Source organism: Podarcis liolepis (genome assembly GCF_965112155.1).
Source record: "Podarcis liolepis genome assembly, chromosome: 7".
Taxonomy (NCBI): domain Eukaryota; kingdom Metazoa; phylum Chordata; class Lepidosauria; order Squamata; family Lacertidae; genus Podarcis; species Podarcis liolepis.
In genome coordinates, this window is record NC_139561.1 from 77,094,500 (window position 1) to 77,119,829 (window position 25,330).

Genomic DNA, 25,330 nt, shown 5'->3' on the forward strand with positions numbered 1-25,330 from the left:
GACTACATCACAACTACATCACAAAAAGGAGGCGTTGAGGGAGGAGTTGTGGAGGTAACCTGAGTATCTTGTCACCTGGCTGGTTCCTCCTTCCCCCCTCCCCATGAGTACTTTCCAGGTGACAAAGGGGAGTTTGCAGTTTCCTGCCCCCAGAGGGAAGAGCTGATCATTGTCCTTTGTTCCAGTCTGTGCTGAATCCACTCCCATATGCAAGTTCTTCTGTCTAGGACAGGGGTCTGCAACCCGCGGCTCTGGAGCCGCATGTGGCTCTTTTACACCTTTGCCGCAGCTCCGGGGTGGACACTAATGAGGGGAGGAGGCGCATTGTGCGCCCCGACACTCCCCACTGTGGCGGGCGCTGTACTGGCTGTGACGTCGCATGGGGGCGGTGCGTGTGTTACGCACCGTCCCAACGTCACCTTCCCGCCCGCCCGCCTGCTACATTGTAAGGGACATGTACGCTGGTCACTGCATTGAAGGGGGGCATGTACGCTGGCCACTGTTTTGAAGGGGAGTGAAGAACACACACACACAAAAAGGTAACTTGTTAATTTAACGTTTATTTCTATGAGGAGAAGTAATTCTGAGGGGTCAAACAAAAAAATAAAATAAAAAAATGACAAAAAAGTTATTTTTATAATGACGAGTTTTGCGGCTCCCAGTTTTTTTTTCTTCGGAAACAGTGGCTCCAAGTGGCTCTTTTTGTCTTAAAGGTTGCAGACCCCTGGTCTAGGACCATCAGGGTTGGCATATCAACTGGGCAGGGCTCCTGTGGATGTGCTGGTATGCTCAAGGGATTATGGCTGCCCTGTATCAAACCTTCCCCATTTTGTAGTCCTTCCTTCATGGAGTAAAATAAAAGTGGAACGGTGCAGATCTGATGTATGGTTGATTTTCTATGAATTTATAACAGAAGCGTAGCGTATGTAGTGTGTGAGAGTGTGTGTGAAGTTTGTACAAACTGAATGACCGGGGGGGGGGGGGTTCCTGCAACAAAGCTCACTGCGTCACCTTGGGCCAGTCGCTGCCTCTAAGCCTAACCCACCTCACTGAGTTATGAGCACAACCACAACAAAAGAGACTGCTGGATCAGGCCAAAGGACAAGCCTGTCCAACATTCGGTTCTCACAGCTGCAAAACAGCGGCCTGTGGGGACCAGGAAAGCAGGGGATGAAGAAAGAGCATTCTCCCCTCCTGTGCTGTTCAGCAATGGGTATGCAGAAACATTACTGCCTCTTGACTGTGGAGGCAGAACATAGTGATTGAGGCAAGTAGCCACTGAGAGCTTTAACCGCTATGAATTTGTCTAGTTTAAAGCCATCCAAGTTGGTTGCAGTCACTGCCTACTGTGGCAGTGAGTTCCACAGTTTAACTCTGCACTGCATGAAGAAGCACTTGCTTTTATCTGTCCCGAATCTTGCAACGTTCAGCTTCATTCAGTGCCCCTGAGTTCTAGAATTGAGAGAGAGAGAAAGAGAGAGAGAGAGAAATCTCTCTCTATTCACTTTCCCCATGCTATAAAATGATAAGCTTCTACGCATTGCAGCAGGGTTGGGCTCGATGACCTTTGGAGGTACCTTCCAACTGTATGATTCTATGTCACCTCTTAACTCTCCTTTTGGGACGCGGGTGGCGCTGTGGTCTAAACCACAGAGCCTAGGGCTTGCCAATCAGAAGGTCGGCGGTTCGAATCCCTGCAACAGGGTGAGCTTCCGTTGCTCGGTCCCTGCTCCTGCCAACCTAATAGTTCGAAAACACGCCCCCCCCCAAAGTGCAAGTAGATAAATAGGTCCCGCTCCGGCGGGAAGGTAAACAGCGTTTCTGTGCGCTGCTCTGGTTCGCCAGAAGCGGCTTAGTCATGCTGGCCACAAGACCTGGAAGCTGTCTGCGGACAAACGCCGGCTCCCTTGGCTTATAGAGCGAGATGAGCACACACAACCCCAGAGTCATCCGTGACCTAATGGTCAGGGGTACCTTTACCTTTGCTAACTCTCTTTTTCTGGAATCTAGACAGTCCCAAATGATGCAACCTCTTCGGCAAAGGCGCAGCATATATTCCGATCTAATAAAAGACAAATGGCAGCAACAAACTTTGCACAGTGCTGCTGGCTGTGCTTCTTTGCACTGCGTGAATTTTTTCCCTCGAGGAAAATGTTAGCGTTCGCATCCCGTGGCGTCAGAAACTAAGATGGTCCTAAGCCCTAGGAATCATCCCGAATTCCTTTAGCTGCAGTTCTCTCCTAAAGCCACCAGGGTGGGCTATTGCTCTATAGGTGTGCAAGTGGCCTGTGGCTTCCCTATTCTCACTCATTCACGAACTTCAGAAATAAGAGAGAAGGGACTCTCTTTGTAGCACCGTCAATGGCAGAGGGCTGACTGCACCAACTGGGGGTTTTCTTGGTGCGGGGTGCCCTTTGCGTGCAGCTAGTCCCATTCAAGGAGACATGTTGCAGACAATAGCAATGGTGGACAGGTGCTAAAAAAGAGAGCGCCCTTCCTGTAGCTCATCGGTTAGAGCATCCACTTTGTGTGCAGGATGTCCCTGGAATCCTGGTTCAATCCCCACCATCCCCTGGAAGCGCTGAGGGAAAAGACACCAGACTAAAATTCTGCAGAGCTCCTGCCTGTCTAAACATCAGGAAGAAGATTTCTGACGGAAAGAGTTTCTGACCCTGGGGGTCCCTTGTGTTATAAGAATTTTAAGGTCTTAGATATGTAATAAATGTATCAAGCAAACACATAAACAAACAAACAAACAAACAAACAAACAAACCACATGTCTGAAACCCCACAGAAAAAAAGTCCTGAACAATTGACCTCAAATATTTCTCTGCAAGGTCAAAGTGGGAAACCTCCCCATTGTCTCTTTCCTCACATGGGAACATTTAAGATATGAATAGGGTGTGAGCCTGTGACCTGGCTCAGGAACTAAGTATTTATCATTACAAAAGACTGGCCAAGCTCCCCAGGGTATCCAATGAAGTAAGCATTAACAGGTAACCTGCCAGACAGGAGATAAACAAGGACAGGAGATAAACAACGCTGTCAGATTTCTGTTGTAGACCGCCCCTTCTGTGATGTATGTATGATGTGTCTGGGGGGTGGTCTTGAGCTACACCCCTTCTGTGATGTAAGTATGATGTTTCTACAAAGGGTTTGACTCATTGCAAGGCAGCTAGCCGACTTTAATTGTTGTGCAGAAGAGGAGATTGCAGCAAGGCAAGCATGCTTAACATGGGTTGATCTGAACCAGCAAAAAGCATCCACATTGCATGCAGAAAGGTCGCAGGTTTAGTTCCTGATGTCTCCAGGTATGGCTAAGAGAGGACACCAGTCTTCATTCCTGGAGAGCTGCTGCCAATCAGTGTAGACCACGGCTCCTCTGACCAAGTACCTTCTTTCTGTGGCACCCCTGTGGGGCTCAGGAGCCCAGTTACGTCCAGTGCCTGCAGAGCTGGCAGCCTCTCACCCTTTTTCAAACACCCTCCCTTGTGGAGTCTTCCCTTAGCCTCCTCTCTCCTCTCCTTGGGAGTCCTCTGGGCAGCCGCTGCTGCCGCCCCGGTCTTTGAGCTGCACCCCCCTGCCCCAAAGAGTGGTGCCCCCTCACACTGCCCCACAGGGGCCTGGGAAGCACGCCCTGGCCTGCCACAGAGGCACCATTCACCTGGGGAGCTTGTAGCCAGGGCTGCTGCAACAAACAGCTGCACAAGCCTTTGGGGGGCAGAGACGTGACAGGGCACATCAGAGGAGGAAGGGAAGGGAAGGGAAGGGAAGGGAAGGGAAGGGAAGGGAAGGGAGAAAGGAAGGAAGGAAGGAAGGAAGGAAGGAAGGAAGGAAGGAAGGAAGGAAGGAAGAAAGAAAGAAAGAAAGAAAGAAAGAAAGAAAGAAAGAAAGAAAGAAAGAAAGAAGCCAGTGTTGCCCGCAGCACCCCTGACCATCTTTCAAGGCACCCCAGGGTGCCACGGCACCCTGGTTGAAAACCACTGCTGTAGACAACACTGAGCTGGCTAGACCAAGGCTTTGACTCAGCATTCAGAGGCTTCTTATGTTTCTGCGCCTTGAACAGCTGTGTGGAAGAGGGGATTTCATTGAGCCCAGCTTGCTTAGTCAGCAGCATGGAGAAACTGAAACATGATCCACTAGCAAAACCCAGTAGTATCCTATCTTGCGTAGGGCAGACAATGTCCCTCCTTGCTTCCGCCCGCCTCCTGCCTCTAACCATGCCTAACTGTAGCTTGATAAAGCAGCCCCGAGCCAATGATAAAGCTTATCTGCCCTTTCTGAACCAAATCAAGCCACTGTAGTGTGTGAAACTAGAGAGACCAGTGAACAAGCTGGTAGCTCTTTATCTGGGCTGTGCGCTTACCCAGAAAGGTGAGAGAGGCCTTTTGTTCTGTTTCCTTCAAAATGCCTTTGCAGCTTATCTTGGCCCAGCTAGGGCGGGCTTAACAGATGAGGCAAACAGTTCCCGACTTTGGATTTTGGAAAGGCACAGCCAAACCAACCGGGAAGTAACTCGTACCCTCCAACATTTCTCCGATGAAAATAAGGACACCCGATTCCATAACAACAACAACAATGTTTATACTCTGCTCATAATATCTGGGCGGCTTCCAATGCATATAAAAACATAATAAAACATTAAGCATTAAATAACTCCCCCCTACAGGACTGCCTTCAGATGTCTTCTCAAGGTGTTATAGTTACTTATCTCCTTGCCTCAGGGGTCACATAACTCCCTACCTTCCAACATTTCTCAGACGAAAATACGGACGTCTTAAGGAAAAGTGGGACATTCCAGGGTCAAATCAGAAACCGGGACGGTTTCTGTAAATCAGGCACTGTCCCTGGAAAATAGGAGGGTCTGGTAACTGTTTTTTTAACAGGGGTGTGTGTGCACGTGTTTGCAATTGTTTCAGTTGTGTGTGTGTGTGTGTGTGTGTGTGTGTGTGTGTGTATATATATAATTGTTTTATACATATAGATTGCATTGCAAATCATTTTGTGATGCATCATAAGAAGTGATTAATAAATGCGGGTTTATCCTTGGGCCTGATCCGGAGGCTCCAGCTGGTGCAAAACGCTGCTGCTAGATTGCCAGTGGGGACAGACTATCGCCAGTGCATCCCTTCCAGGGCTCAAAAGATTTCACTGGTTGCTCATATGCTACCAGACCAGGTTCAAGGCCCTTGTATTAATTTACAAGGCTCTTAACAATTTGGGTCCAGGATATCTCAGGGACTGCCCAAACCCTTATACCCCAAGCGGATCCCTGAGATTTTCTGGGAAGTCACTGTTAATGCTCCCTCAAGCCACAAAGCTTCTATCCACCAGGAATTGTGCTTAGAAACTTACTGGGAGTCAATGTAGGTCTTTCAGGACCAGTGCTATACGGTTCCAGCAGCTGCTACCAGTCACCAGTCTAGCTGCTGCATTCTGGATTAGTCTAGCTATCATGCTAGAGGAGCTTTGCTTACTAAGTTTCTGCTGGTCATGTTAAAGACACAAGAGCGCAGCCAGGAAAAAAATTGGCAACCTTTGGTGATGACATTTGAGAAGCATGGTGACCAAATTTTCCCTCACAGGGCTCCTGTGCTGTTAATAGCTTCTGAACATACAAACAAACAAACACACACACACACACACACACACACACACACACACACACACACACTTAGAAGGAGACTTTTTCCTGGCATGAAGATAAATGGTAGGAACAAGTTGCACCTCTTAGAAATTTTTCTGAGTCCAGCAGCTGTTAAATGCGCAGGAGCTCTTCCAGGGGGTAAAAGCTAACAACCTCAACCATTAAACTTTTCAGACTGGTTATTAAAATTCTTCACCGGATTTTACAAGGTTGCCTGAATTAATTAGCCCTCTCAGTCCCTTAGTTTTGTAACTGTTTTTTTGAGTCCTTGAAAGGGTTGCTTCTCAAACATTTAAAACTTGCCTCCCCCCTACTAAATATACTTTCTACTCCACCAACCCGAAACCAATGATCAGAGCCGATGATTCACACTGTACATTTAAAGCACGTGACTTGCCCCATAGCATCCTGGGAAGTGTAGTTTGTTCAGGGTGCTGGGAATTGTGGCTCTGTAAGGGGGAAACCACAGTTCCCAGGATTCTTTGGGGGAAGTCATGTGTTTTAAATGTGTGGTGTAGATCTGCCCACGGATCCTTCCTGATGCTGGGTGGTGAAGTGAAAAACAAGAAGTCTTCTGCAAACCTGCTATTGTTGCCCTCGAGGGCCTGCAGCTTGGAGGCACTAATCTCAATGCAGGCATAAACAGAGGCGTAGCAAGCCCCCTGCTAATATTGCAAGGAAGCTTCCTAACAACAAAGCAGTGGCCCTTTCTGTGCCTGCTTCTTCCCAAGCAAGGGCACAGTGAGGGCGCTTTCCACTGGGGGCAGTGAGGATTTTTTGCCATGCAGACCCAGTCCTCTTGGCCGGAGGCACAACTTGCTTTAGGATCCTGTCTCTCCCTGGAAAGTAAGATACAGTAGCACCTCAGGTTACAGACGCTTCAGGTTACAGACTCCGCTAACCCAGAAATAGTACCTCGGGTTAAGAACTTTGCCCCAGGATTAGAACAGAAATCGAGCAGCAGCAGCGCGGCGGCAGCGGGAGGCCCCATTAGCTAAAGTGGTGCTTCAGGTTAAGAACAGTTTCAGGTTAAGAATGGACCTCCAGGACAAATTAAGTTCTTAACCAGAGGTACCACTGTACTCCAAAGGGAGGGCTTCCCCACAGTTAGATAACCACACATGGTAGAGCATCTGCTTTTTGTGCAGCAGATTCCAGTTCCATTCCTGACATCTACAGGTAGAGCTTGTGTACTTTTTCGTTATACACACCAACAACTGGGAAACACTGGCCTGCGAGCGCTCCAGTTGGAGAACAGCTTTTACCAAAGGTGTCATGGGCTTTGAAGACACTTGAACTCAGGACGCAAGGGAGAAACGTGCTAAGAGGAAGGCACGCTTGGCAAACCCTCACTGTGATCAACTCCCATCCAGAAACCAATGTCCCCACTGTGGAAGGATGTGTGGATCCAGAATTGGCCCCCATGGTCACTTATGGACTCACTGTTAAAACCGTATTTATGGAAGACAATCTTACTCAGCTACAAGTGATCACTGAAGAAGAAGCGCTTTTTTTGTTGCAGAAGAAAATCCTCAAAAAACCCACCCCTCATTTATATACTAAAAGTGCATCGATTCATAGAATCGTAGAGGTGGAAGGGACCCTGAGGGTCATCTAGTCCAACCCCCTGCAAAGCAGGAATCTCAACTAAAGCATCCATGACAGATGACCATCCTTCGAGGGACTGTCAAGGAACAATCCTCTAACTCAGGTTTGGGGAGCCATTGGCCCTCCAGATGTTGCCCCAGGAAGAATGGTCAATGACTAGGGATTATGGGAGGTGTACTTCAGCAACATCTGGTGGGCCAAAGGTTCCTTGCACATGCTGTTAACAGAAGGAGCTCTCTGTTTGGAAGGGCTGCCTGGTGTGAAGCTGAAGAACCGCAAGAAGGAAGACCAGGAGTCTGGAAATAGCTGCCCTTTAGTACTTGATCAGCAGACATTTGGCCCCTGGCCCCCAGGAGTCTTCCCCATGATGGTGAGATGTATTGCATCATAAACTACAGTATTCCCACCCCCGCCCCTGAATTTGCATCTATATATAGTGCGTACAAATGTTATGCAATTCTGTAACAACCCTTTTTTTTGGGTGACGATGGTTGTTGAAGGATTGCACAACGTCATGTGATTTATTTAAAAGTGACCCTCTTATGCTTGGGCATTTTCACTTTCTGGAGGAGGAGGAAGACAATGTGATTTAGTAGTTAGTGTGTCAGACTAGGACCTGGGAGACCAGGGTTCAAATCCTCACATGGCCATGACAGTGGCATAGCGTGGGTTGCCAGTGCCCGGGGCTGTGTGGAGGTGTGGGTGGGTGGGAAACAGACAGAATACGCATGCCCATTCAGCTGCCTATTGGAAGTGTCTCCATCACCCAGGAAATTGTAGCCACAGAGACAGGAAAAGAAGAGTCGTTCTGTTGTCTGGAGAGGCCACTTTCTGCTTCGCATGGAGAAGCCGTTTTCAATGGAGCCCACGCAGCTGTATTGAGGCACCACCAGGTGTTGAAATCTTATGCCCCTAACAATTTCATGCCCGGGGCAACTGGCCCTTGCTATGCCACTGGGCAGTGAAGTTTCCTGGTTGCCTTTGGGCTGCCTCTCAGACTAACCTACCTCACAGGGTTGTTAATGGGGATTAAAATGGGGAGGGGGGAAACCACGAGCTCCTTGGAGAAACGATTGGGAGAAATGTGCATCACAGAGAAGATGGTGAGGTGCCCCTCTGTGTTGACCCAGATGCGGAAGGGGACCAGAAGCTCAAGCCTGAGATGCCACATTCCTTACATAGAGTCCCCGATTTGCGGTTTTAGCCAAATGTGGTAAGCCTCTAAAGAGATTAGCCATGCATTTGTTTTTCTTTCTTGGGTGCTGCTGGAGAAATGGGTGTCTGCAGAAAATGTGTTTTTCCACTTGCCTAGAACAAAGTTTTTATTCTCTCTCTTGCAGGGCTCTTCCTGTGCTTAACAGGCAGTAATCCAAGAGACGGAACTTTTCCCCATCACTGCACCTGCTGAAATTCCGCACCGTATGCTGTCCTGTTCCGCCCTGCTGAAATCCCCTCTCCTGCACAACTATTAAAAAGTGCAGGAACCCTGCCCTCTGCAACATCTGGCCGTCCTACACAGCAGTCAGCCAGTGTAGATGATCAACTGGGACCAGCTGGATGGGATTTTGGGGGTGGGGAGGTGTAATTCTGCAATACAACATTGCCCCAATAATGGTCCATCAATGGTGGGATTATCCTGGACTGGCCACACATCCTTCCATGCTTTTAGCTGTGCTGCGATGCTTCCCCAGAGTTGCTGCATTATTGTCATCTGAAGTGTCAATCTTGCATTACAGCCCAACAAAAGCGGGACGAAAAATAAACTGGAGCACTTTTGGTATGAAAAGCTACAGAATTTCAGCCATTATAAAAGCTTTGCCAGCTACATTTCTGCTGGTTAGGCAGCTGCAGTGATACAGGAGTCCTGTTAAAAAAAAAAAAGGGAGGGGGAGAAACAGCCTTAAGCTCCACCAGTTGGATTTCTGCTTGTCGTGCAATGGTTAAATGGCAGCAATAGAGAGATTTGGAATGTGGCACAGCATAGCATTCAATGGTATGTCACATTTAGGCTGCCAGGATTACTTTTGCATTATGAGAAGAAGTTCAACAGGTGAAGCTTTTCCAGTTGTTGCTCCTCCATCGCTGGAGAGACTTTGCCTGATTGTCTGCTGGCCATGAAACTGTGAAAACATTCAAGGGCCCCAGCAGGAAAATATATCGACAACACTTTGCTATTGTATCTGAGAAGCACAGGCTGCTAAATCCGGTGGCCAACTTTTCATTGAGTCCACCGACGTATTTTTAAATTATTGGTTTAAATTAAAATTTGCAGATCGAGGAAAGTTCCTCAAAATATACTGTACCTTTCCAATAACAATTTTCTTCTGGCTTCTCAGCTGGAACAGCATGGGCTACAGAAAATTCTACATTTGCTTGAAATGCAACCATTTAAGAGGCTCTATTTTCTACATCTGATTAAACAGAGAAAACTGCCTTATAAAGAATCATAGTAAAGGTGGTTCACATGTTACATTGAACAAGTGCCCCTGTATACACAAATAGCTGACCTGGACATTGGTACATTTATTGACATGTAGCCTTCAGTGAGTGTACAGTCTGCATATATCTCAGCAAGTATACACTCTTTCCATTAGGGAGACTTTGCATATCAGTAGCAGGAGTAATTCGTTATATGCCCCCTCCCATCTGACTGATTTGCCCCAGCCTCTCTGGTCTACAGGAGTGTCAACGTGGCTCCACGACCATGGGTGCCCGGGGCTGTGGGTGCCATGCACCGTGCATGGCCTTGGCACTGAATTTGTGAGTGCCTGGCCACTTCATGGGGAATTTTGTGGGTGCTTGGGCACCCAGGGCCCCAGGGAATTGGCACCTATGCTGGGCTGTTTCCAGCGAGTAATAAAACATCACACATTAAAAAACTTCCTTAAACAGGGCTGCCTTCAAATGTCTTCTAAAAGTCAGATAGTTGTTTATTTCCTTGGCATCTAATGGGAGGGCGCTCCACAGGGAGGGAGCCACTACCGAGAAGGCCCTCTGCCTGGTTCCCTGTAACCTCAGTTAACTTCGCAGTGAGGCAAATGCAAGAAGGCCCTCAGAGCTGGACCTCACTGTCTGGGATGAACGGTGTGGGTAGCGATTCCAGACCCTTCAAGTGCCTCCAGGGATGTCCCTGATTTAGAGAAGCCTTCCCAGTTTCTGATTTGATCCCAGAATGTCCTACTTTTCCTTAGGATGTCCCTATTTTTATTGGAGAAACGTTGGAGGGTATGGAGTTTTCTGACCCCTGGGCCATCTGAAGGAAATCCTGTATAGGGAAGTTTTAAAAAATGTTTAATGTTTTTATATATGTTGGAAGCTGCCCAGAGTAGTTGGGGCACCCCAGTAAGATGTGTGGGGTATAAACAGTAAAATTATCATTATGGAATGGGATGTCACTATTTTCATGGGAGAAATGTTGGATGGTATGAGATGCTCCTTCAGGTATACAGGGCCGAAGCCATTTAGGGCCTTAAAAGTCAACACCAGCTCTTTGAATTGTGTTTGGAAACATACTTTCCTGTCTCAAGTTCATTTGCACATTGAGATAAAATTGCAAAACACAGATCAGATTTGCCTAGAATCTCCGAGTATTGAAATCTGACAGCTGAAGCAAGCATTTGCAGAGTAATTTTTTTTTGAAAATGTTGCAAACTCACAAAGATCTAAATCTACTGATCCTGTCTTAAAAGCATGGCGGCATGAAGATCATGAATGTTGTCGCCAGTACCCATCTGGCACCCATGAAACCTGCAGGCAGTAAGATAAACTGAAATCAAACTGGTATCTTATCACTTGCGTCACCTCAAGTTGCATGGGAAGAATCACCACTAGGCAAGGAGGCAGGAAATCTGGGCAAATTTAGTTCTTCTTTTTCCCTCCCTCTTTTCGACTAAAAATAGCAATCATACGTGCTTGCGGGTTTCTTGTTTTTAAAAGAATTGTTTGTGAGGTTGACCTAAATCTCACAATTTGGGCTTTTCAGAAGTTGGCCAGACCTCCTAATTCACAGCCTAAACCTGCATCAAATTAGATTGCAAACCTGCCAACTTCATGTCTCGATAGACTTGTCTACATAGGCCTAGATATTATTTTCATAATAGCTTGCTTGTGCAGTCTTTCCCCCAAACAAATTATCAGTTAAGGGAAAGACTATATACAGTGGTACCTCGGGTTACATACGCTTCAGGTTACAGACTCCGTTAACCCAGAAATAGTGCTTCAGGTTAAGAACTTTGCTTCAAGATGAGAACAGAAATTGCACAGCGGCAGCGTGGCAGCAGCAGGAGGCCCCATTAGCTTAATTGGTGCTTCAGGTTAAGAACAGTTTCAGGTTAAGTACGGACCTCCGCAACGAATTAAGTACTTAACCCGAGGTACCACTGTAGTTATCAAAAAAAGAAGAAGAAAGTTGTAAAGTTCGACTAAGATCCCCAGAAATTTCCAAGCAATCCACGGTGTGTGTGTGTGTGTGTGTGTGTGTGTGTGTGTGTGTGTTAGGATGGCTTTCCTGGTTCTGGACCTTGCGTGCCCTGGAGACATTAGAAGAAGAAGAAGAGTTTGGATTTGATATCCCGCCTTTCACTCCCTTTAAGGAGTCTCAAAGCGGCTAACATTCTCCTTTCCCTTCCTCCCCCACAACAAACACTCTGTGAGGTGAGTGGAGCTGAGAGACTTCAAAGAAGTGTGACTGGCCCAAGGTCACCCAGCAGCTGCATGTGGAGGAGCGGAGACGCGAACCCGGTTCCCCAGATTGCAAGGCTACCGCTCTTAACCACTACACCACACTGGCTCTCTTTAGCAGGTGATGTTGCTTTGTTTTGGGGTCATGCAAAACTTCACTCCTGATTTTGAAATTCAGAGATCTGCTGTTCAGGGTTTCCACATCAAGATCATCCAAGACCCTGAGATCTCAAGAGCCAAACATGAAACAGAGGGGCAGCCCTTGGAGATGTCACGGGAGTGTGTCCTGGAGATGGAGGTTAATTGGGAGAGGGGAGGAGGGCAGACCTTGCAGAGTACTGTATCTATGGTGTGATTTGCTGGCAGGTGGGCAAGTGTGCCTTATCTATAGTGCCCATCTGGAGATTCAAGGCCTCCACCTCTAAGCGGTTTACATAAAATATAAAATATTTATTTGAAAATGCCAGCAACCTGCAACTTTATAAAAACAAACAGAGATTAAATGTATCAAAGCATATGAAAAATCAGCAGTTTTTTATTGTTTTATAAATACAAAAAGTGAAAAAAGTAAAATAAAAAACATAGAACCACATAGACATACAAAAAACAACAACTGCTGTTTACACAAACAAGAATTGTACCCACCCCCGTGACTGCCCAGTTCTTAGCACAAAATATGCACAACAAAATTGCATGTCGGGAGTCTTGCCTAAACAAAAACAGTTTTAGGAAGTACTGGGGAAAATATAGCAAAGGTGCATGCCCTGATATCAATGGGTAGTGGCATTCCCATTTATTTTGGAAAGGGGTGGGAAAGTGAAATTTCCAGTAAGCCACACCTTCTGAAATAATTCTTCTTCTTAAACCCTGCCTATCCTCCTAAGAAGCCCTGCCTTTTTTACAATCTCCCACCGCCAGCATTTCATAAGCCACCCAGAGAATTTATGCCATGGGGCAGCCAGTAAATAAACAGATACATACATTTGGTCAGGGGAAAAATCTGTAAGTATAAATCAGTGACACCATTTCAGGATGCTCAAATCTGGCCACCCAAAACGGCCATGGCACTATACCTCTTGGTGGGTAACTGACCTCCATTTGTTTTTGATCTGTTGAATTCACTTCTGTTTCCTTCCTTCTCTTCCTTCAAACCATAGCCCAAAGCTTCTTCTCTCCTGGATCCATTTCTGAATGCCCAGCCCAGTGTACTGGGATCACCCTGGCAAATACTGTAACTGGCTCTCACAAACTCAAAAGGAGGAGCTGGTTAGATCTTATTACATCTGTGCTTTCATTCCAGGGAACTCCTCATCCAGGGGCTGAAACTCTCAATCTTTCCAGGACAAGCCAAGACGGCAACTTCCGGTGGCTTCCCCGCCCATCACAGAAATAGCACTTGTGTGTCATAATGGCCCCTTCTATGAATCATAATTTCTCTCCTTCTCCATAGCTGGTGCACCATTATTCAGAGCCGAGAGGAATCCTGGGATTATCTTATGCAATAAATGCCCTGTGTTTCATCGCTGGCTCCAAGAGGCATTTGGAGGTCTATTAAGCACATTCTGAAAGGCCGTTACAACACAGAAGCGCTATTTTTGCAAGGGCTTGTGGGTTGGACCTCAGGACCTCAGAAGAGCCCTGATGCACCAGTCCAATGGCCCATCAAGTCCAGCATCCGACTCTCACTGTGGCCACCCAGATGCCTGAGGGAAACCTTCAAGCAGCACCTGAGTGCAATAACACGTTCTCCTCCCGTGGCTTCCAGCCACAGATTTTCAGAAGCGTAGCTGCCTCCACCTGTGGAGGCCGAGTAGAGGCATCCCAGCTAGAAGCCATTGATAGCCCTCTGCTTCATGAGCATCCTCTGTGACTGCACCCTACAGGTTGCAGAAAACATCACTACAGTGGTACCTCGGGTTACAGACGCTTCAGGTTACAGACTCCGCTAACCCAGAAATAGTACCTTGGGTTAAGAACTCTGCTTCAGGGTGAGAACAGAAATTGCACAGCAGTGGCATGGCGGCAACAGGAGGCCCCATTAGCTAAAGTGGTACCTCAGGTTAAGAACAGTTTCAGGTTAAGAACGGACCTCCAGAACGAATTAAGTTCTTAACCCGAGGTACCACTGTATATGTCCACCTGTCCTTTGTCAACAACAAATTGCCACTGTTTTTTTGTGTTGAATATATGCTATATGGTAATTTATGGACCTAATAGGTGGGAGCCAGTGTGGTGTAGTGGTTAAGAGCAGTAGACTCGTAATCTGGTGAACCGGGTTCGCGTCTCCGCTCCTCCACATGCAGCTGCTGGGTGACCTTGGGCTAGTCACACTTCTTTGAAGTCTCTCAGCCCCACTCACCTCACAGGGTGTTTGTTGTGGGGGAGGAAGGGAAAGGAGAATGGTAGCCGCTTTGAGACTCCTTTGGGTAGTGATAAAGTGGGATATCAAATCCAAACTCCTCCTCTTCTTCTAAATCCATTTGCCCATAACAGTCCATGCAGAATGTAGGCACCCTATATATAGAAATGAGCAAACCAGTGATATTTTAGGGAGCAGGCTAGCAGGCGGGGGCCCATTACTTACATCATAGGAGCCTACACAACACTGTTGCTGTATGTAGGTTTTATTTTATTTGTTTTTATCTTATGTTTTGGAAATGTACATCCAGTTTTTTTCCCTTTAATTTTTTTTGGGGGCCCCAAGAGAGTGGAGCCCTAAACTGTAGCTTGTTTAGCTTATACGTAAATCCGTTTTCCAGAAGCTGTTGGACTCCATTTCCCTTCAGCCTCAGCTAGCATGGCCAGTGGTGAAGGATGATGGGAATTGTAGCCTCAAACGTATTGGAAGGCATCAATATGGAGGCATCATATTGACCAACTACCCCTGGCTTTAATGAACTCTCTTGGGGGTGTACATCATAAACTTGCTGTTCTAATTTATACTAGGTATATTGTGGTTTTCATATTGTAATTTTATGTCACAAACTCGCCCTGACATATGTAGATGAAGGTAGGTATACGAATTTAATAAGTAATAATCTCCCCACCCTCTCTACATAACATTATTTTATATCCGGTAGCTTTTTTATTGTTGTGTCTTGTGGCGCTAGTTTAGATTATGATATTCCAGGTTTATTGCATCTCGGCATGCTCTGAAGCTGGATTGTTGGTTTTAAGGTTTGAAATGTTTGATGTTGCCTCAGGTCCCTTTGAGGAGACAACGAGCAAACAGATATACACATGTTGCAAGGTTTGTGGTTTGGGGATAGGAAGATTCGTGGATCCAGAATGACTGTGAGGCTTCTTCAATAGACCCTGGGCAAAGCTGGCTAGCACCTTTTTATTTTATTTATTTATTGGTTAGGGAGATTACTGGCAAAATGGCTAGGAAATACCTGAATGGCTGTGTGTCTCCCTCCCTCTGCTCCTGGGTGTCTAGGAATTATTCCAGAAGACCTGCTTGTTTTCCCAACTTGTTTCCTTGGAGATTAGACGATGTTCACGATTTAATGAGCATTCGCCCAGAGTTGCTTAGGGGAGGCTAAATGTCATTGCATCAAAGCAAGTGTCCCACACTTTCCAATGTATCTTCCTGCCACTTTCATTATCACAAAAAGTCCAATCTCAGTAGGAAGTTATATCTCTCTACAATATATTTGCACTTGTTTGTCTTTTGGGCACCTATGAAAGACCTTTCTTTTTCAACATGCACTTTAAATGGAGGTGTGTGGGTTTTTTTTAAAAAAAAAATCCCAGTCTGTGTTCCTATTGGATTTGTGATCTTTTATTATTATTTTATGAAATTGTTTTTTGTTGTTAAATTGCTTTGAGGTGTTTCCTAGAAGGCAGTGCATAAATGGAATGCATTAAAATGAACAGAGAGATACCTACTCAGTCCTAAGGGAGAAACAGCCTGCACTTAAAAAGAAAATAAATCAGAGCATGGAACACTTTCTACATATTTACCAAATAGGCTCTTTTTAATGTAGGGTTAGGACTTCCTGTGAGCAGGCAAGAGGGCTTAAGATATCAGCTCTGGAATGTCTGTTGAATGCCAAGGCACAATGCCCATACTCCACCTATCGGAACATGCAAGATAAATAGGAAGAAGCTTCACTAAAATGTCTGATTTCACCTCTCAAAGTTTATTAAATGTGAAATTTCAAAATTCATCCCCCAGCATTGCAAGCTTCCCGAACAGTTGTCCTCCATCGGAACCAAGATGCTGTGTGTTCCTTATTTGGGTCACCTTACCCACAGAAATTTACCTATCGTCCAGCTTCATGGAGGGCAACCTTCCTTTCTAAACACAGAATGCCCTTTAGTTATTTCAACTAGACTGCAAAGCCAAGCAGAAAGGCAGGCAGCCAAGGCGGAAGGAAAGGCCCTCTGATTGTTGAAGGATATTCATTCAGCCACACTCAGAGATGCTGCCTTCTCACCACTGCCAGGTGCCAAAATGGCACTTCTTCTGGGTCGGACTGGCGGATCACAGAGAGCACTGCAGCGGGGGCCTTGTGGAAATTCCAGGTGGCTGCATTTGAAAGTTATCCAGCTGCTGATTTTGGCTCTTCGCTGTCATTTCTCAACCACTTCTGACCCCTCGAATGTCAACAGAGGAGGGACATTCCTTGCTGGCAAGCTGGGTCCGTCCCCCCCCCCCGGGTCCTCCTTTGATGGGATCCCTAAAAATAAATAAATACCCAAACCCTCCAGGATGTGCGATTGATGACTCACTGGAGTGGCATCAAACCCATTGCGTCAGGCAAAAGCCAACGCCCAAAGTTGGGATGGCTGGGTGGCGCCATGGTGGGGAGAGGAGCAGGGCTTTATGTTCACGATGTGGTGAACGGCCAACCCCAGCTGAGAAGCATGTCACATGGCTCCATCCCTGCTGGATATCAAACTCTAGGAAGGCCGGTCAGTAATAATGCCTTCTGTGTTAAGGCCTTGCCTGGTAGCCATAGGTGAGAAAGAATCACAAACAGAATTCTATTGGGATGAGTGAGTGAGAGAGCAAGGGAAGTTTGGTCAAGTTGCTCCATACTATTTCCCTGTACTAAGCATAGAAACTAAATGGGTGTAGGAAAGCCCCTGTCTATCCAGCTTAGCATACCCTCCAACATTTCTCCGATGAAAACAGGGACGTTGGGTTTCATAATGATAATTTTACTATTTATACCCCACACATCTTACTGGGTTGTCCCAGCCACTCTGGACAGCTTCCAACATATATAAAACATAATAAAACATTAAACATTTTTTTTAAAAAAAACTTCCCTATACAGGATTGCCTTCAGACGGCTCGGGGGTCGGATAACTCCAACATTTCTCCCATGAAAATAGGGACATCCTAAGGAAAAGTGGGACATTCCAGGATCAAATTAGAAACTGGGATGGCTTCTCTAAATCAGAGACGGCCCTGGAAAATAGGGACACTTGGAGGGTCTGGCTTAGAAATGTAGACAGCTGTTGAAGGAGGGACAGAGCACTCCATCTCCCCTCTGCCAGCCCTCAGCTGGTCAGTAATATTCCTTGCAGGCTAGTAGCTTTTGTACACTTATTTGCAAGACTATAATGAACGAAATAATAATAAAAAATAAACAATTTCCGTCCTACTTGTCTACTGATGAACCTAGCGGGTTGTTACCTAAGTTCTACTTGAAGAAGAAAATCCATTGAAATTAAAGGACGTAAATTGTTATTATTATTTATTTATTTGATTCATTGAAGCCCATTAGTCATGTCCATTAATTTCAACGGGTCTATTCTGAATAATGCACAAGCCCTGGATATAGCCCACAGCAGCTGCCAGCAAAGATTTAAATCAACAGCAATAAATTATTTCGATCCTGCTTTTATACTAATGTACTCATGAGTGGTGATCATCCTGTATACATTCCTGCAATGCAGAAATCTTTTGCCCAACATCAGGCTCAAACTCGTGACCCGGAGATAAAGAGCCTTGTGCTTTACCAACTGAGCTACACCTCTTGATTATTATTTCATTAATAGTATTTTCTGTCTAGCTTTTCTGCCGATGTACTCAGAGCAGGGACCAGCATAGGTTTAAAAAGTAGTGGCAAGAAAACAATACAAATAATCAATTAGAAGCAGCTCTGCAAGCCAGTCTAGACGTTAACACAGAAAGAACAGTAAAACTGGGAAGCGGCACAATCTAAATTTGCAGACAAAAAGACTGCTGAAATAAAAATGCCTTTACTAAGGGAAAAGGCTCAAGGTTCATACATTTTTCAAGGATAAAACTGGATTAGCCACCGTTTGCGTTCCAAATCAGACAAAGCCAAGCCTGCCTGTCTGATGCATGTATCTACAAAAATTTAAATAAGTAGTTGTGCATCACTTTTTGCAGGGAGGAGTGTACACTCTGAACATCTTAGCTATGCACCTAAATCATCCTATCTGAGCAGCCCTCAAGACTCCATTGTCAACTTGGATTGATGGGGCGGCATTGCTGGTATGCAGCTGGAACAGAGGTCGGTTGGCACTTGAGATAGACTCTCCAAATACAGTTGTACCTTGGTTTTCAAACGCCTTGTGAGTCAAATGTTTTGGCTCTTGAACACCGCAAACCCAGAAGTGAGTGTTTTGGTTTGTGAATTTTTTTGGAAGCCGAATGTCCGGCGCGGCTTCCGATTGAGTGCAGGAAGCTCCTGAAGCCAATCGGAAGCTGCGCCTTGGTTTCCGAACATTTTCAGAAGTCAAATGAACTTCTGGAATGGATTCCATCCGAGAACCAAGGTACGACTGTAACCGCCATTTGCTAGCACCCCATTGCCCAGGTGATATATAACACACCTGAACCCTGGCTGAGCTTCAAGACTTCAGGCTAATGAGTTGCCTCCTTCCCTTCTGATTCTTCCTCTGATACCCTTTGGCTACATTCACAAGATACATTTTAAGCACTATTTTAAGCACGCTTTGAACAGCTGTGGCTTCCTCCCAAGAATTCTGGGAGCTGTAGTTTGTTGAGGGTGCAGAGAGGAGTTTATTTATTTTTGCTTTTTTTATATATCGCAATGTGCTGCGCATAGCTCTACCTGCCTCGATATCATGCCCATACTGACTGAACATGACAGTATGTATGGAACATAGTTATGTAATAGCTATTCCTCAATAGGATTTCATGTTAGGAGAGCTCTGGAGGGAAGCTGGGTTCTCCCTGGGAGATCTCTGGCTTCCGACGCACTGTGGTCACTCTTGTCCGGCACCTCAGTTTCTTTTCTGTAAAACGGGAATAATAATAATAATGATAATGACTCACTTCAGACAGCTGTCATCACGAGGGTGATTAACCAGTCTGGCAAAAGCCTCACAAAGCACTTCCCCGGTCTTGTATGAACGATTATTAATAAACAGCTCAAGGCTAAACTTACAGCCAACACAACTGACTCACACTTTGCCATGTGGTTGTAGCAAGGTCTTTTCTTTAGGCTGGCGAATGTAACCCCACTCACACCCATTTCTCCAGCTCCTCTCAGATTGCTTGGAGTTTGCTTCTTCGTCTGTCGAGAGACTCCAAAAGAAAAACATATACAGTATATATCTCCCTGGAAGTCACGCTTCAGTCTGGAAGCCCAGGCCTGTAATTCTGTGCCTCTGTTTACAAGGAAATTGGTTGTGCATAGTCACACACTTTTCACATGCCCAGAAGCACTGTTTCCTTGGATTATTTTAAAAAAATATATCTTCCAGGGTTGAGCCCAGCGCTGAAGAATGATTCTGCTATGATAATTCCTTCCCAGGATCCCAGAGGTGAAGGAAGATGAGGCTCCCTTTCCCACGAGCAATTGTGTTAGAAAGAGGGAATTTCCACAGGTGCAATTCTGTTCATCTCCCTGCAACAGTACTAAAGGGCAAGTGCTGAGCTTCTATGCCGCTATAGAAGGTAGGTAGATCTTCTGGCCATCTTGGCTCATATTTAGCCCTGTGAATGAGCATTTGCCCTCAAGACCTGCCTCCAAGGCTCACCTCTCCTATGCCAACAGGCACATCAGAGTACCTGCTATTCCAAAGGAGTCAAGGAATTTCTAACCCAATGAGGAAATGGTGACTTTAGGTTCCCGCCTGGCTTCAAGGACAGGACCCAGGAAGTGGAAGGCCCAGCAGGAAGAAGCACTTCTGCCTCTCACTTCTTGAAAGCTCCAGAGCTGCCAACCCGAATTAGCCCCTGCAAAATAGCCCTTTCTCATACGCACACCACTGCTGCAGTTTGTGGCTTTGCAGTCCAGACTGCAATCCACCCAACGGTATCTGACTCACCATGACTGAGGCAGAATACCTCCCTCCCTCACACAACCAAAGAAAGGAAAGGGAGCGAAATGCCGCAATTTTAGTTGCATGTCTGAGGGAACAGCCTGTGTTTGCTCAGAGCGGTCAGCAAAATGCACTCTGCACTTGTTCAGAGGTGCCGACTGCTATTGCTACACTGTGTGCTCCGGCTACATTTGATTTAGAAATAACACCTATAAGAAGTTAGCTGTAATCCTGTGTTCTGGGGCCGAGTACTCTTATTGCAACTATGTGCTGGGGCTAAATCCCAGTGAAGTTTTGACACAGCTTAAATCCTGCCACGGCCTCCATCCTGTTGCATTTCTCAGCTCTGAATTTACCACCCTATTTTCTAAATTTACCCAAATGTACATTTTCTCTACTGGATGTCATTTGTGATTGTAATCACCTTGGGGCGGAGCTTTCCAAACTTTTCATGCTGATGACACACTTTTTAGACATGCATCATTTCATGAAGCAATACTTCAGTTTTACTAGCAAACCAAAGGTTAAACAAACCCCTTTTTCAGCCCCGGGAGATGTGCAGGGAACGTTTGCATGACACACCTACGCACTGCAGCCGACACACTAAAGTGTCGTGACACTCAGTTTGGAAAGCTCTGCCTTAGGCTGTGTGGGACTGCACAAGCTAATAAAGGACTACAAAACCAGAAAAGACAAATCATGGTAACCCTTTGAACAATCCTGAAATATTGTCAGTATAGTCAGGGGTTAAAATGTTGAACTAGGACTGGGTTCACAGCCCTGCTCCACTGTGATCGTTGGAGAGCCACTACTGACCAGAACAAATAGTACTCGACTAGAACCAGTGGCCTAACTCTTCATTCTTCTTCTTTGGCGATCACTCATAGCTGAGAAAGATTGTCTTCCAAGAACACGGTCTTAACCGTGAGTCTGTAAGTGAATGTGGAGGCCAATTCTGGATCCTCACGTCCTTTCACAGTGGGGACATAGGCCTAACTCTATACTACAAGGATAGGGAGCCTGTGGCCCTTCACCTGTTTTTGAACTACAACTCCCATCATCCTTGACCTCTGGCCATGTTGAAATGGAATCTGTTAATATCTGGAGGATCACAAGTTTCCCATCCCTTCTGTACAAGATAACAACAACAACAAAAAAAATCTCACAATGAAGCAGAAAGGAAGTCATGGGTGCAGAAATGCCCCTTAAACTCAAAACCTGGGGGTTTCCTCCCATTGCAAAAACTTTGGGGTTTCCTTCCATTGCAAATAGCCTCTTTGGTCAAATTCCACACTATACCGCTTAAAGCACATAACATTCCCCAAAGAAACCTAGAAAATGTATTTTAAGGGTGCTGAGAATTATAGCTCTGTGACCAGGCAACTACAATTCCCAGGATTCTTGTGGGGGAAGGCATGTGCTTTAAAAGTACGGTGTGGATGTGACCTATGTCCGAGCCCTGTTTGGCCTGGAATTTCATGTGCCCATGGAGGAAATTCCCTTGATCTCTCTTGCACCCAACATTCTTTTTGTGACCCTGAGCCAGGATTTCTGATAGGGCTGCTGATCTTTGGAGAAAGTGCCCAACACTGGGAAGTTAAACAGGTGGAGCTTTCCTGGCTGCTAGAAACAGTGCTTAGGGAAGCTTCGCCTGTTGAATTTCAGCCATCCCACCATTGTTCAAGCCCTTATGAGAGAAACAAAACAAGGCAGCAATTCTCCCCACCCCAAACGGCCCCTGCAGCAGGATGAAGCTTCAGGTGATGGAGTGGAGATCATTGAAGACAGGAATCTGAGTCTGAATAGTGAAGGGATGACTTTTTAAAATGTGGGACCATGAATGAGAGATGAATTTTCGGTTTCAAAATGCCTCGGGCCAGCTCTGCTCCACAGCCTTCTTCCTTCCCTGCTTTACTTTCTTCAGGAGACTTGGAGAATTCTGACAAAACATATTAAAATGTCAAGCAAAATAAAATAAGTGGAACCACCTGGATCTGGGAGGAAATCAGCCCCAAGAAAGAAAGAACTTGTTGGCCTTCCAGAAGAACCCAGGCGTTGGCTCATCCCCTGCCTTCAGTTATCACAGGGCAAGGAGGACCAAGGGAGAAGAACAAGGAGTTTGCAGGATTGCCAAGCAGGCATGAACTCACAATTCAACAGGTGCAGGGTTTTTATCCCCAGCATGGAAAAACAATGGAGAAGGCTTCACCCTTTGAATTTCTGAGTATTGTAAAAGGCACGGGAAGGACTCACTCTAGCCAGCCCTTGATGCTGCCTACCACACCCTTCGTTGACTTTGTTTTGCACCCTCTTGGAGGTGTTTTTGCTTGGTTGGGGTGCATCTTCAAACTCTGATAATGCCTTTTGCTTCCCTGGATGGAGGATAGAGGGTGTGTTGGTGTGCATGTGCAGAAACTTGCCTACCATAAAAAGGTAAGATTGAAATCCATTGCTCTGCTCACTTTTTGCCCCTTCCCCCTCTCAAAGGTTGCCCAGAAGGGAATCAGAGAATCATAGAATTGGAGAGCTGGAAGGGACCCTGGGGATCATCATACAACCGCCTGTAACGCAGGAATATGCAGCTGTCCCACATGGGGATTGAACTTGAAACCTTGGCATCATCAGCACCATGCTCTAACTTTCTAGGAATGTGGCCCTTAAGCTGAAATGGGCCTGTCAATGGCTTCTAACTGTATGGCTATTTGCAGCCTCCTGATTGCCTATTACAGGTATGTCTCTGTATGAATGAATGAATGAATGAATGAATGGTTTATGAAGGTCACAGAACAATGAAGTGACTCTTTATTGCTTTGTAGGCTCTCCCCTGCCCCATGCACAGCCACACCCAGAACAATGACACATACAGAAAGTGGGGGCTCCTCTGCCTCTGGGTAGCTATGCTTCTTCAGCAGTGCAATTCCTTTACCTGTCTATACAGAAAGGGCTGTGCTTTTCCTTCCTACCCGAAAACAGCCAGCAAGAACATCACTGAGTTGAAAATGTTGAAACCATGGAGGTACCCAACTTCTTGCTTCTGGAGCGCTCTCGTTCTGTGCGCTCCGTTAACTATGAAATCCCTAATTTGGGTGCCTCGCCTCTTTCCCCAGGCTGCAAACCTGGGCGGTGGTGGTGGCCAGCTCTCAGAGAGCTGCTGTCCACCTGTTGGTGGCTATGTGCCCATCTCTGTAATAGCACCCACTGTGTCCGTGTGTCCAAATGATGAACTGGCACAGCTTCATTGGAGGGGATCCAAAATTATAGGGTTTGTAGTTAAGGAAGCTCGGTGGCATCACAGATCTGGTGCCTGGGGGGGAGACCTGTGCCTTGACTGGCAGAGCTTAAGGTGAAAGGGTTTTTCATCTGCAAAGCAGATTCCATTATTCATTTGAAAATGCCCTCTGTCCGAGGACCCACGTGCACTTGGCTGAGGTTACTTGACCAGTGTGTATGTGTGTCTCAGTAGGTCCTTCCCAGGCTGTTAAAGTTCCCTGTGGCTCGTATCTACCTAGGCTATTATAATACAATAATTGCTGCCAGTGCCTAGGACCTAATTATAATTTCTCCATTGCTGCTTCATTCCTACCTACCTAGGCTAGCGTAAGAATCCCCTCACTGATGCCTAGTTGGCAAGTACAGTATTCATTCCTTAAATATACTTTGGAAATTTGAAGGCTAGCACACAAACACCAGGATCCACCTGCCTGGAAATTTACAGGGTTCACCCCTTTTGTGGACCTACTATGTCTCCAGCTTTCATGCACCTGTGTGGGGAAAAAACCAGAAAGTTATGGCCAGTTTAATTTTGATTTTTTAAATATATAAATAAAAATGGAAATGTAAAGTTTAAATGTGGCTATCACAGGGGGCCCTTGATCTGCCTCTCTGAAATTTAGCAGGGTTAATCCCCTCTTGTGGGGGCTACTGCACCTTCAGGTTTCATGCACCTCTGTGGAAAAGAAAACCCCATAAACTTATAGCTCTTTCGGTTTCCCCATGCAAGTCAATGGGAAGACTGGAGCTATGGTTTCCCAAATATTGGTTTGGATATGAGATCTGAGGTGAGACCCTCCCAAAATGAACCCAAGGGAACAGGGGCTGAGTCAAGGTGCCAACACAAGCTGGGAAGGTGGGGGGGTGGCCTCATACAGTCATGCCATTGTGCTCCTTGGGACGCTTGAGATAAATTGCCTATAGGATTGCAGCCTTGTATGATCCAATGGGCATCTTTGCAAGTGCAAGACTGAAGCATGTTTTTATTGGTAATCAGTGCCTATTGGTGGTTTCTAAAACAGTTGTCTGAATTCTGCTTGTCGGGCTACTTGGTCATGAGTAGGAAGAATATGCTCTGCAGGATCTCAGAGGTAATCTCTCCTCTCTTGTTGCGTCGTGCCTCCAGAGGCTGGACTAAGCCTTGCATCGCGGACAGAACTTCTTAAGGTGCTGCTGGTGGAGCGTAATAAAGATTTTGAGCTTCAGAGCACCGCGTCGGCTTAAAAGACGACGACAGGAAACTTGCCTCGATAAGGGCAGCACTTCAGCTCTCAAGCACCTAAAGCCTTCCTCAGGAACAGCGTGCCTCTGAGCATGGGCAGAGCTCTTTCATCCTTCGCCGCGGCAGCCACCGTTTATTCCTTAGTGTTGGGACAGTTTCTTGGTCAGAATTGCGCTTGTCATGCAGCGTCGAGAGCCAGCGGTTCCTCTTACGGGTGAGTAAATGAAGGAGGAGGAGGGAGAGAGAGATCACAAACCTTTACCAAGTTTCCACGTGCTTGAACTCCAGCGAGCCACACCTCCCCACCCTACAGGAACCCAAGAAGCTGCCTTCTACCGAGTCAAGCCGTTGCTCCACCTAGCTCAGCGTTGCCCACACGGATCGGCAACGGCTCTCCAAGCTTGCAGGAGGCAGGGGACCCCCCCAGACCCACTGGGCGATGCCCGGGGGGGGGGGCACTAAAGGCGGCACCTTCTGCGCGCAAGGCAGGCGCGTTTTCGCTGCGCTACAGCCCTTCGGCGTTCAGGTTCCCTCCCTCCCGCCTTCCCTCCGCCGTTGTTCCCTCCCCGGGGAGCCCCCGCCCTGCCCTGCCCTGTGACGAAGCACCAGAGACCGGCCCGCCGGCT

The 25,330-nt window shown here is 46.5% G+C and overlaps 2 long non-coding RNA genes across 2 annotated transcripts; one reads left to right on the forward strand and one right to left on the reverse strand.

Annotated features, from left to right (window-relative positions):
* The first annotated feature begins 8,085 nt into the window (after positions 1 to 8,085).
* Positions 8,086 to 8,754, forward strand: LOC310710516. Its single transcript, XR_014528108.1, has 2 exons — positions 8,086 to 8,468; positions 8,596 to 8,754. It is a non-coding gene; the product is annotated as an uncharacterized lncRNA (long non-coding RNA).
* A 509-nt stretch (positions 8,755 to 9,263) lies between these two features.
* LOC310711034 lies at positions 9,264 to 13,308 on the reverse strand. The gene is made up of 3 exons (XR_014528346.1): positions 13,009 to 13,308; positions 10,912 to 11,002; positions 9,264 to 9,375 (listed from the first exon to the last, which is right to left on the reverse strand). It is a non-coding gene; the product is annotated as an uncharacterized lncRNA (long non-coding RNA).
* Between the last annotated feature and the right edge of the window lie 12,022 nt (positions 13,309 to 25,330).